The 9,035-nt window shown below is 34.7% G+C and overlaps 1 non-coding gene and 1 pseudogene across 1 annotated transcript; both read right to left on the bottom strand.

Moving 5' to 3' along the window:
- Positions 1 to 823: 823 nt before the first annotated feature.
- On the bottom strand, positions 824 to 5,858 carry LOC136219732 (probable rhamnogalacturonate lyase B; annotated as a pseudogene).
- Positions 5,859 to 8,550: 2,692 nt separating this feature from the next.
- LOC136216247 (small nucleolar RNA R71) lies at positions 8,551 to 8,657 on the bottom strand. The gene has a single exon (XR_010683242.1). It is a non-coding gene; the product is annotated as a small nucleolar RNA R71 (small nucleolar RNA).
- Positions 8,658 to 9,035: the final 378 nt, after the last annotated feature.

The raw sequence follows: 9,035 nt of genomic DNA, 5'->3' as shown, positions 1-9,035 counted from the left end.
CATTTAATGACAATATGATTGTCCCTAATTAATACTCTTAAGTGACAAATTAGATTTTAATGTGTCAAAAATTATGACAAATATAACGTCATTTAAATTTTTCAATTTCAGTCTTATATAGATATTCGCCACATTAACTGTATTTTTTTAGGACGAAATATAAATTTGTCAGTTAAATATATACTTTCTATGACGATATTAAAACTGAAGTGACAAAAAAGGACGCTAGATACAATGTCAATAAAATTCTATAATTTTGATATTGTATTGAAATTCGTCACTTCAACTATATATTTAGATGACAAATGATGAATGATGTCATTTAAATGTTTAGTATTCATGACGAAATAAAGTTTCATGTGACAAAATATTATAATAATAGTGACAAAATAAGCGTCACTAATACAAATCAATGTAGTGACACATGTTCTTGTTCGTCATATGACACATGTTCTTGTTCGTCATATATACATAATAACACGCTCCTGCCGTGACAATAACTGTGACGATCAATTTTCGTCAGCTATTATATATTATGATGAAAAAACATGTTTTCATGACAATTTGTGTGCGTGATAAAATATCAAATTTCTTTGTGTGATAAAAAAAAACCCATTGATGACTAAAGAGAAACAAATTATGATCTTCTAGTTTCAACAGATGCACAAGTTACGACTAGCCTACCTTTAGCTTTTGATAGCCACACTAGAAACTAATATGGTAAAGGAAGAGAATCAATAGTATAATTTCTCTATTAAAAAGAATATAAACAATTTACATCGATAAAATTATGTTTATAATAATTAACATATAGAAGAGATTTTCAAGGTTGTGTAGGGGCTTCGAGACGAATATAGTCATACATGACACCGTACAAGGGGCCATTATCTCTGGTTGGACTTAGAAAGATAGTATTACTTCCTACAACAAGATTATTACACGGCACATTTATGCTATACAACCAATACATCCCATGAATTCCATGTCTTGCTATTGCATTATCTTTCCCTATCAATCCCGTCGTAAAAAGAGGCTTTACAGCATTCTGGTTGTTGAATCGAACCTAATCAGTAAACAAAACAAACACAATATTTCTGTTAGTACCGCTAACAATGCGCTGTTACATTTATTATTATAAAAATAAATTTAAAATCCTAATTGGCTTTGAAATAAAATATTATATACTTGAATTTCAGACATGGCAGCTGATGCCAAGGCCAACTGAAGAGTGTAATTCCCAGTCTGTTGAACAACTTGAAGTGGAAATACGATCAGCCATGTCGTTGGTTCATATGTATCTTTTCCTTTTTTCCTAGAAATGAACCAACAAACATATATATAATTAGAACCAGCCCTAAGAAAGTTTAATCTATGTTGAACGGACAAATAAACATTATTTCTAAAATATAACCTTCACAATGTGTCCTCCAAACGAAAATGGACATAAACATGGACACGAAAAGCAAAAATGCTACTAAAGAGTAATATATGTGCTAACATGGAGTTTAATCCAAGGATATGAACAAGTGAAACAATTAATTAATATACCTTATAACATGGGCGAAGAACCAATCTTTAGTGTAATTACAGACACCAACATTATAAACAAGATCATTTTTTGGATATAAATCAGTATATCTTTCCCATAATCCGTACTGCCTATATCTGTTCAACAAAAGGATTAGTAATTAAACAATGTTATTATGGCAAATAATTTTAGTAGACGAGTCGTAATCAATTACTTGTCTGTTGGATGATTAGTATATAGTTTGTTCATCAGTGTTGGGCTGGTGTCAGGCACATAGAATTCAGCAGCAGAACGGTCAGGAATTCCAATGCTCTTGGAGGAACATATACAAGTGAACCTAATGTTGTTGTATTTCCTGGTGTAACGGTGATATCACAATTATGCTTGAAATCTCCAATTACACCAGGAACCCAAGCGTACAAACTATAGGTCCCAGGTCGAACATTTTTAATCACGAAATTACCTTTACTATCAGATCGAGTCCAAAATTGGTAGCCCTAAAACAACATTGATAACCCAATTATGTAAATAATTTCACCAAAAGCTTAAGCCAAAGAATATATTTTATTATAATCACTCACAAGATTATATACCTTAGCTTCGAATTGCCAAGAGCCAGGAAAACCGGGTGCAGCTAGTCCGACATAGGCACAATCAGCATACACCGGTGACTTCTCACTCGCATATTTATCTCCAACTGTTAGCTGACCCATAACAGTCCCTCTTTGATTAGAGGAAGGAAAATCTGGAGATTGAATAAAATCGTATGGCCAACTTTTCTCTTCTTTTAACATCTATATATACAAAAAAAAAGTAAGATAATGTTTTTATAATGATATTTATACCGAATGAGGAGGGTTGCCGTAGGTTTGTGGCGGCAAGCGTAAAACTTAGCCACATCTTATGACATGAACCAAAATATATGGTTCATGTTAGCCGACCCCGAATCATTTCGGGACTAAGACTTTGTTGTTGTTGTTATTTACAACGAATGTGTAGTGTATTGACAGATACCTGTGCTTTAGCATCGTTCCAATGCGCGAGAGGATCGTTCGTTGGGGAAATAGAATTAAGATATACGAAAACAGGACCCATAACTTTCTTCCATGCTTCTCCATTTCGGTATGATGTATTAAAGTCCTTCCCGACATAATGGATGCTTGTAAACATCTGCATTTTAATTATATTACTAATGTATCTCATTCACATGGAACCCCGATAAAATTAGCTACCAGACATTAAATTATAGGTTTGACGCATGAATGAATGGATATAGAAGTTACGAACGTTCATGCAAATGGGGCCACAATGGGAGGTAAGGTCTTGTCTGACGGGCCCACCAGCATGGAATTCGTGGGAGGGAGAAATCATCCAGAAGCCAACGGGTGGATCATTTGATATCCACCCATGCACTTGGTTATGCTGGTTCTCTAGTGAATATTGGTACTTGTCATCTACCTGCAATATTATCACAATATATATTCATCATATTAAACTAAAAAACCACTAATTCTAATAACATATATTAAGTTTTACCATTTTTATAAGTAGCTAGAAGTTAATATTTTAATAGTATTACCTCTCCTTTGAATTTTGGATCGATTGGATTAGTCAAGCGAACAGCTTCAGGATATGCAAGTGGCTGACCGGTGGTACGGTCTTCCGGCATCGGCATCATCCGTTGCTTATCATCTGACACCGCTATGAAGTGAAACCTGTACATAATTGCATTTTTTTATTATCTTAATGCATACCTAAATATTTACAAATTAATTTAGGTAATTTAATACGATTTTCCATAATTACTTCTCTTTTTGGAGCTTAAACACAACTCTAATTTGATCAATGTCAACATCAGGCCATCCTTTTAAACGTTCCAATATTGTATACATATACAAACCTGAACTTCCACACCTCACTATATACCTGCATCAATTGAAATTTCATTAATATCATTAATTTGTGCCTTAATCATAGTATTACAAAATATACATTAATTATTTTAGTAAAACTGACCTCTTGTCTACATTTAGAGGAACCGCGGATTTATCCTTTGGATCCCATTTTTTGGAGAATGAAATCTCTACCTGTTGCTCATCTTCCTTTATGATTTTAAAATCAGTGGTTTGTACCCTTAAGGAAAGAATAATTTAATTACAATTTCATCAGACATAATCAATTTATCTATCATGAAAATAATAATTAAATAATTTATATGTCATATGGGTTAAATTACTTGTCAAATATGTCAGACCCTCCAGGTGTACTCCAAACCACATCCCAATATCTGCACATAAAAAAATATTGTGTAATGTAGTTAGAATTATATTTCAAAGAAAAACATATAAAATGTGATTTATCTAATTAGTTATTGATATATGTAAACAAATTCTAAAAAAATAAAAATTGGATCAACATTATCGTTTACATAGTACTAAATTAAATATGTTTAAATATGTACCCTCTATCATCTTCTTCATGTTTTATTTCATGTACATTATCGATTTTGTTGTACTTAATTCCAATGACATCACCACCAGGAGAAGCAAAAGTGACTTCAACAAGTCCATTATCAATCACAACCTGATACAAAACATTAAAAAATATTTAAGAAAGTAACCAGAAAATATATTTAAGATAAAAAATATTACTTCTTACACTACATTATATCTGTCATTTTTTTTTATTTCAATACAGAAAAGTATAAAAATACACCCTTGTAATTTCATTGAGTAGATGTATGTGATATTTTTTTACAAAACTAGAAACCAAGATAAGAAGAGATATAAGATAAGTAATGATTACTCGTTGTTGATCCTTTAGTACGTGAACTTGAACCCCGGTAGGAGAACTACTATTGGTCGTCCTTGAAACATTACTACAAAAAATTTCAAAAAATATGATATTAAATTTCTCATCAGGTAAGTAAAATTTAGGATAGGTGGATTTATGAAGTGTAATATCAACAAAAAGGAGAAGAAACAGAAAATGTTCAAACGGGCAGAGATAATAATAAGAATTATTTTTGGGCTTTAACTATCAACTTAAATTTTTAATTCAATTGGTTCTTTGACACAAACAAGATTTATCTTCTTTGTCCATGCTGTGAAATTCTTCTCATATCATAGACGGCGAAAAAAATATTCGGTACGATAGTGTCCTAAAGTCAAGGATGTCCCAGGCATATATAAGCTCACAATACATTCAAGGTTCATCAATAATAATTAAAAAAACTACATAATTTTATATTCAATGATCAGGGAAGAACCTCAATTCGGTCTGGACAGAAGAGGCAATGAAGAAAGAGAAGCAAAAAAAAGATTATAAGAACACACATCTTTTTCTTTTGTTTTGTTTCCTTTCTGTGAGAATAAAACACAAAATAAAAAAAAAGATTAAAAAGGCAAAATAAAATAGTAAGTTGCGTTGGAACAGGATAGAAACCACAAAAAAAATTACTTAAAATAATGCAATTAGTTAACAGAAACCAAAAGACATACATTTCTTGTTACCAATGTATGACAAAACAAAGGTGGATTTGAAACCATAAGTAAGTTTTTTGTTGGAAAAGATAAAATAACAAAGGTTAAGTTACAAAATACTACGTCCCATTTTTCATATTCATTTATACGTCTTCCACTCGATATTTGACAAGTAGCATATTTATTTTACTTTAATCGTATTGAGCAATTATTTCTGACCAAGTGTTCCACGCCCCGCGTGAAGGGTGATACGCCCCGCGTATGTCGATGGATTTTTGATCCTTGCTCGTACCTGAAATACAATTCTCGAGAGCCGAGTTAACTTGACGTTTTATTTCCTAAATTCAATCAAAAATAGAGATAATTAACCAACAGTACGGATTTTATTTTTATTTTGTTATTTTATTAAAACACTCTATTTTTATAATTAAACTTATTCATTTAGTCCCAAATTAGACCGTAAATCACGCTAAAAGATAGGGACGAAACGCCCCTATCAAACCTCCTCGGACTTTAAAGTTTTACTTGTCCTCAAGTAAAAGAAATCGAAAGACAAGGGATTGAGATAATTAAGAAACAAACCGTTGGTTGGTTTTACCAAGTGCGTGATTTCAAAGTTAAAGTTTTATGCAAAGTTTTCGGCAAGTACCTACGCAAACAAATGAGTAACCAAAACTTGTTTGAAACCTCTATCATCAAATTTAATAGGAAATATTAACGGGAGCCGATCATCTTTTGAGAACTCGGTAGTACCTCACCAAGGGATTTCACTCTTACGCTCAAATTTTAGTGGGTCGGTGTTTTTGCACTCTTCTTTGCACTTACTCGAAATCACTTTGAATTTGCATTTTTATCCAGGTTTTTCCTCCTATGTTATGGCTTAGGCAACATTAAAAACGAATCCAATGGGGGGTTGTAATGTGGGTGGCTTTTTAGTGGTTAGTTTGATTATAGAAACTCGAGTTCAAACACCGTTTTTTATGATTGCACCGTATTTTTATTTTTGGCCTTAGCGAGTTTGTAAAATATAATTCGAAATTGCTCGGGTGGAGCTTGAGAATACATTTTTGCTCTTTATTGTGCCCTTTGTTTCGAGAGTGGCACAAAAACGATTTCGAAAGCTTATGGCACTTATTTGTCAAGGCCGTGGTTTATTTTGGTGCGATTTGATTTTGTCGGTATTTGAACAAGAGGAAAAAGGGTTAAATGTTAAAAATGGTGTTAGCAAAGAAGTGGTTAATAGGCTCGAGGGGGTTTCCTAAAGGTTAATGAAAACGAGAAAAATAATTTAAGAGAAGAATTAGCCTAAGTGGGTTCGTTTTATCATCTATTGCCATTTTACCAAAATAAGTGTACTTAACCCGGTATTAGATGCAAATTCTATGAGTCGAGTGAAGTCAAAGCTCTCGAAAAGTTGTGAAAGAAAATAGAGTTCTAGTACGAACTCCTTTAGGCTCAAAAATATCTCACAAAAATTCGGGTTTAAAATGTGTACTTTCAAGTTCTCGTCAAATTTTCAACTATCCCGTTTTTATCGCCTTTGTAAATTTCATTATGGAGATGACCTGTGGGTTAGGTGTTAGAAATGAAATTGACTAAGTTTAACATATTATTTATAAGGGAATTTGGGTGTTTTTATGTCATTTGGTGAAGAATGAGGGCTAATTATTGTCTTTATGCAGATATGCAAAGATAAATGCTAAACTTGCTGGAAACAGCTTGTTTCGCTAATGCCAAAGAGGAGTGGAACCTTTCTTGTATCCAGCGGTCAAACGCCGGATTATCCAATGACGGACAGCGACAGATCAGTGGTGGCAGAGGCAGAGGCAGAGCGGCAGGTGAAAGTGTGTTGCGATGGGATTTCTAAAAGTAGCAAGATGACATGAAGTATCAACCCCTTGAGTGTTCAAGGGTCAATGGATTTTTAATCATTTCATTTTATTTCAGTTGTAGTGTTTAGTTGACTTATTTTGCTAGAAGGGTACGAAAGTTGTACCGATTTTGCCCCTGTCTTTCTCTTTAAGTAGGTTAAGCAAAGGAAAGATGGGGAGTTCGGATTTTTAGTAGTTTTTAGACAAGTAGAATAGTTGTAGAAAGAAATAAAAGAAGAGCTCCCACGGAGTCTCGAGCTGTATCAAGAACTACCGACTGCTAACTACTCGATATGAGTGAGTAGTCCATTTTGAATGGGCACGACCAGGCCGAGCCGGTAATGTAAGTTTTACATCGTTTTAATTAATAGTTAGTATTTCGCCAATGCTGTGATTAATGAGGATTTAACTTTCATGCTTAGGCATTTATTTATGTTTTAGATGGATGATAGGACACTGCTTTCATCTTCACTGATATCTCTGTTAATCTCCCAACCTCAAAGCTGACAAGTTAGATGGTTGTGTCAAGGGTTTTCTTAACTAGAAATGCAGTTTTGTTCTTAATGCTAGAAAGAACGTATCCTTAGGACGCTAAAGGTGCTAGTAAGTCTTATGAGTTTGAGAACACATGAAAGTTGACTCAAACTCACTTCAAAACTGATACTTTGGCTTCATTGGCATTATCTTCTATTTCATGTGAATGTTGTAAGGCGTAGCACAACCTGTTCGGCCGTGTCGAGCCTGTTCTATTCTCTAAATCATTACAAAGCTATCTCATTTCTTACTGCATCAGCCCTCTTACATCTTACTAAACCAACATCACACAATCAACTCAAAAGAATAAAGCTTGTTTGACACACACACGCTGTTTAGCAACAATTTCTGATATACATTTGAATCTCAATCCCTGTGGAGACGATACTTAACTTATCACTTTATTACTTGTATCTAGTGCACTTGCTAGAGTCTAATCATAGGACAACAAGTTTTTGGTGCCGTTGCCGGGGATTGAAAGCAACAAATCTATCTGAAATTTTTGTGAAACAAGGTGTTTTTAATCTGTGTGTTAAGGCGTGCAGGAAACAAAGAAGCTATTAACCTGTTTATGTGTAGAGCTGGACCTCCTGTCTTTCCTATCGATCTCGAATTAGAGAGGACGTGTAGACGAAACAGAGCGGGAGCTCGACGTGCTAGACAGAGAGAAAGGCAAAGAGAGAGAAGAATGGCTGGAAGGGAAGGACCAGAATAGCCAGTTCCACCAAACCAAGAAGAAGAAGGAGAAAATAATAACCCTCCTTTTATGAGAATCAGAGACTACTCGAGGCCAACCACAGAGGGACATTCCTCATGTATTGTGTTACCCAACGAGGGGAACAACATGTTCGAAGTAAAAGGGTCCATGATACAGATGATCCAGGCCTCAGTATAATTTAATGGGTTTCAATCTGAAGATCCAAATGGGCATATTCAAGAATTCATCACGTTGTGCAACACATTCAGGTCAAACAGGGGTGTCTCTGACGACGTAATCAGACTGAAGCTGTTTCCTTTTTCCCTGAGGGATAAAGCGAAAACCTGGCTGCGAAATTTACAGCCGGGAACAATCACGAGTTGGGAAGAGATGGCACGAGCTTTTCTTATGAAATATTTCCCACCTCGACAAGCCATCAAACTGAGAAATGAAGTGTCACGCTTCATACAAGACGAAGATGAGTCGTTGGCAGAAGCATGGGAAAGGTACAAAGAGCTACTCAGAAGGGTGCCAAATCATGGTATCCCTATGTGGATGCAGATGCAGAACTTTTACAATGGCGCGACCAACATTTACAAAATCCAGATTGAATCTATCGCAAATGGTAACCCAGAAGATCTAGATCCACAGGCTTTATATGACCTCATAGAGAAAGTGGTAAGCACAAGCTACAACTGGCACTCCGCTAGAAGTGAAGGGAAAAGGACAGGAAACGAAGATGTTGTGGCAAAATTGACTAGCCAAGTAGAACAGCTTACTCGACAGCTGGGAAAGATAAATGTTTCGTCCATTCACAATGAACCACCATTCAATGACATTTGTGATTTTTGCGGAGGAGCCCATTTCAACATAAATTGTCCCAGAGATAAGTCGGGAAAGGGCAAACAGGCTGAATGTGACTA

The sequence above is a fragment of the Euphorbia lathyris genome, chromosome 1, assembly GCF_963576675.1.
Source record: "Euphorbia lathyris chromosome 1, ddEupLath1.1, whole genome shotgun sequence".
Taxonomy (NCBI): domain Eukaryota; kingdom Viridiplantae; phylum Streptophyta; class Magnoliopsida; order Malpighiales; family Euphorbiaceae; genus Euphorbia; species Euphorbia lathyris.
The sequence above is the reverse complement of the archived record's forward strand: the minus strand, read 5'-3'. Positions and strand labels throughout refer to the sequence as shown.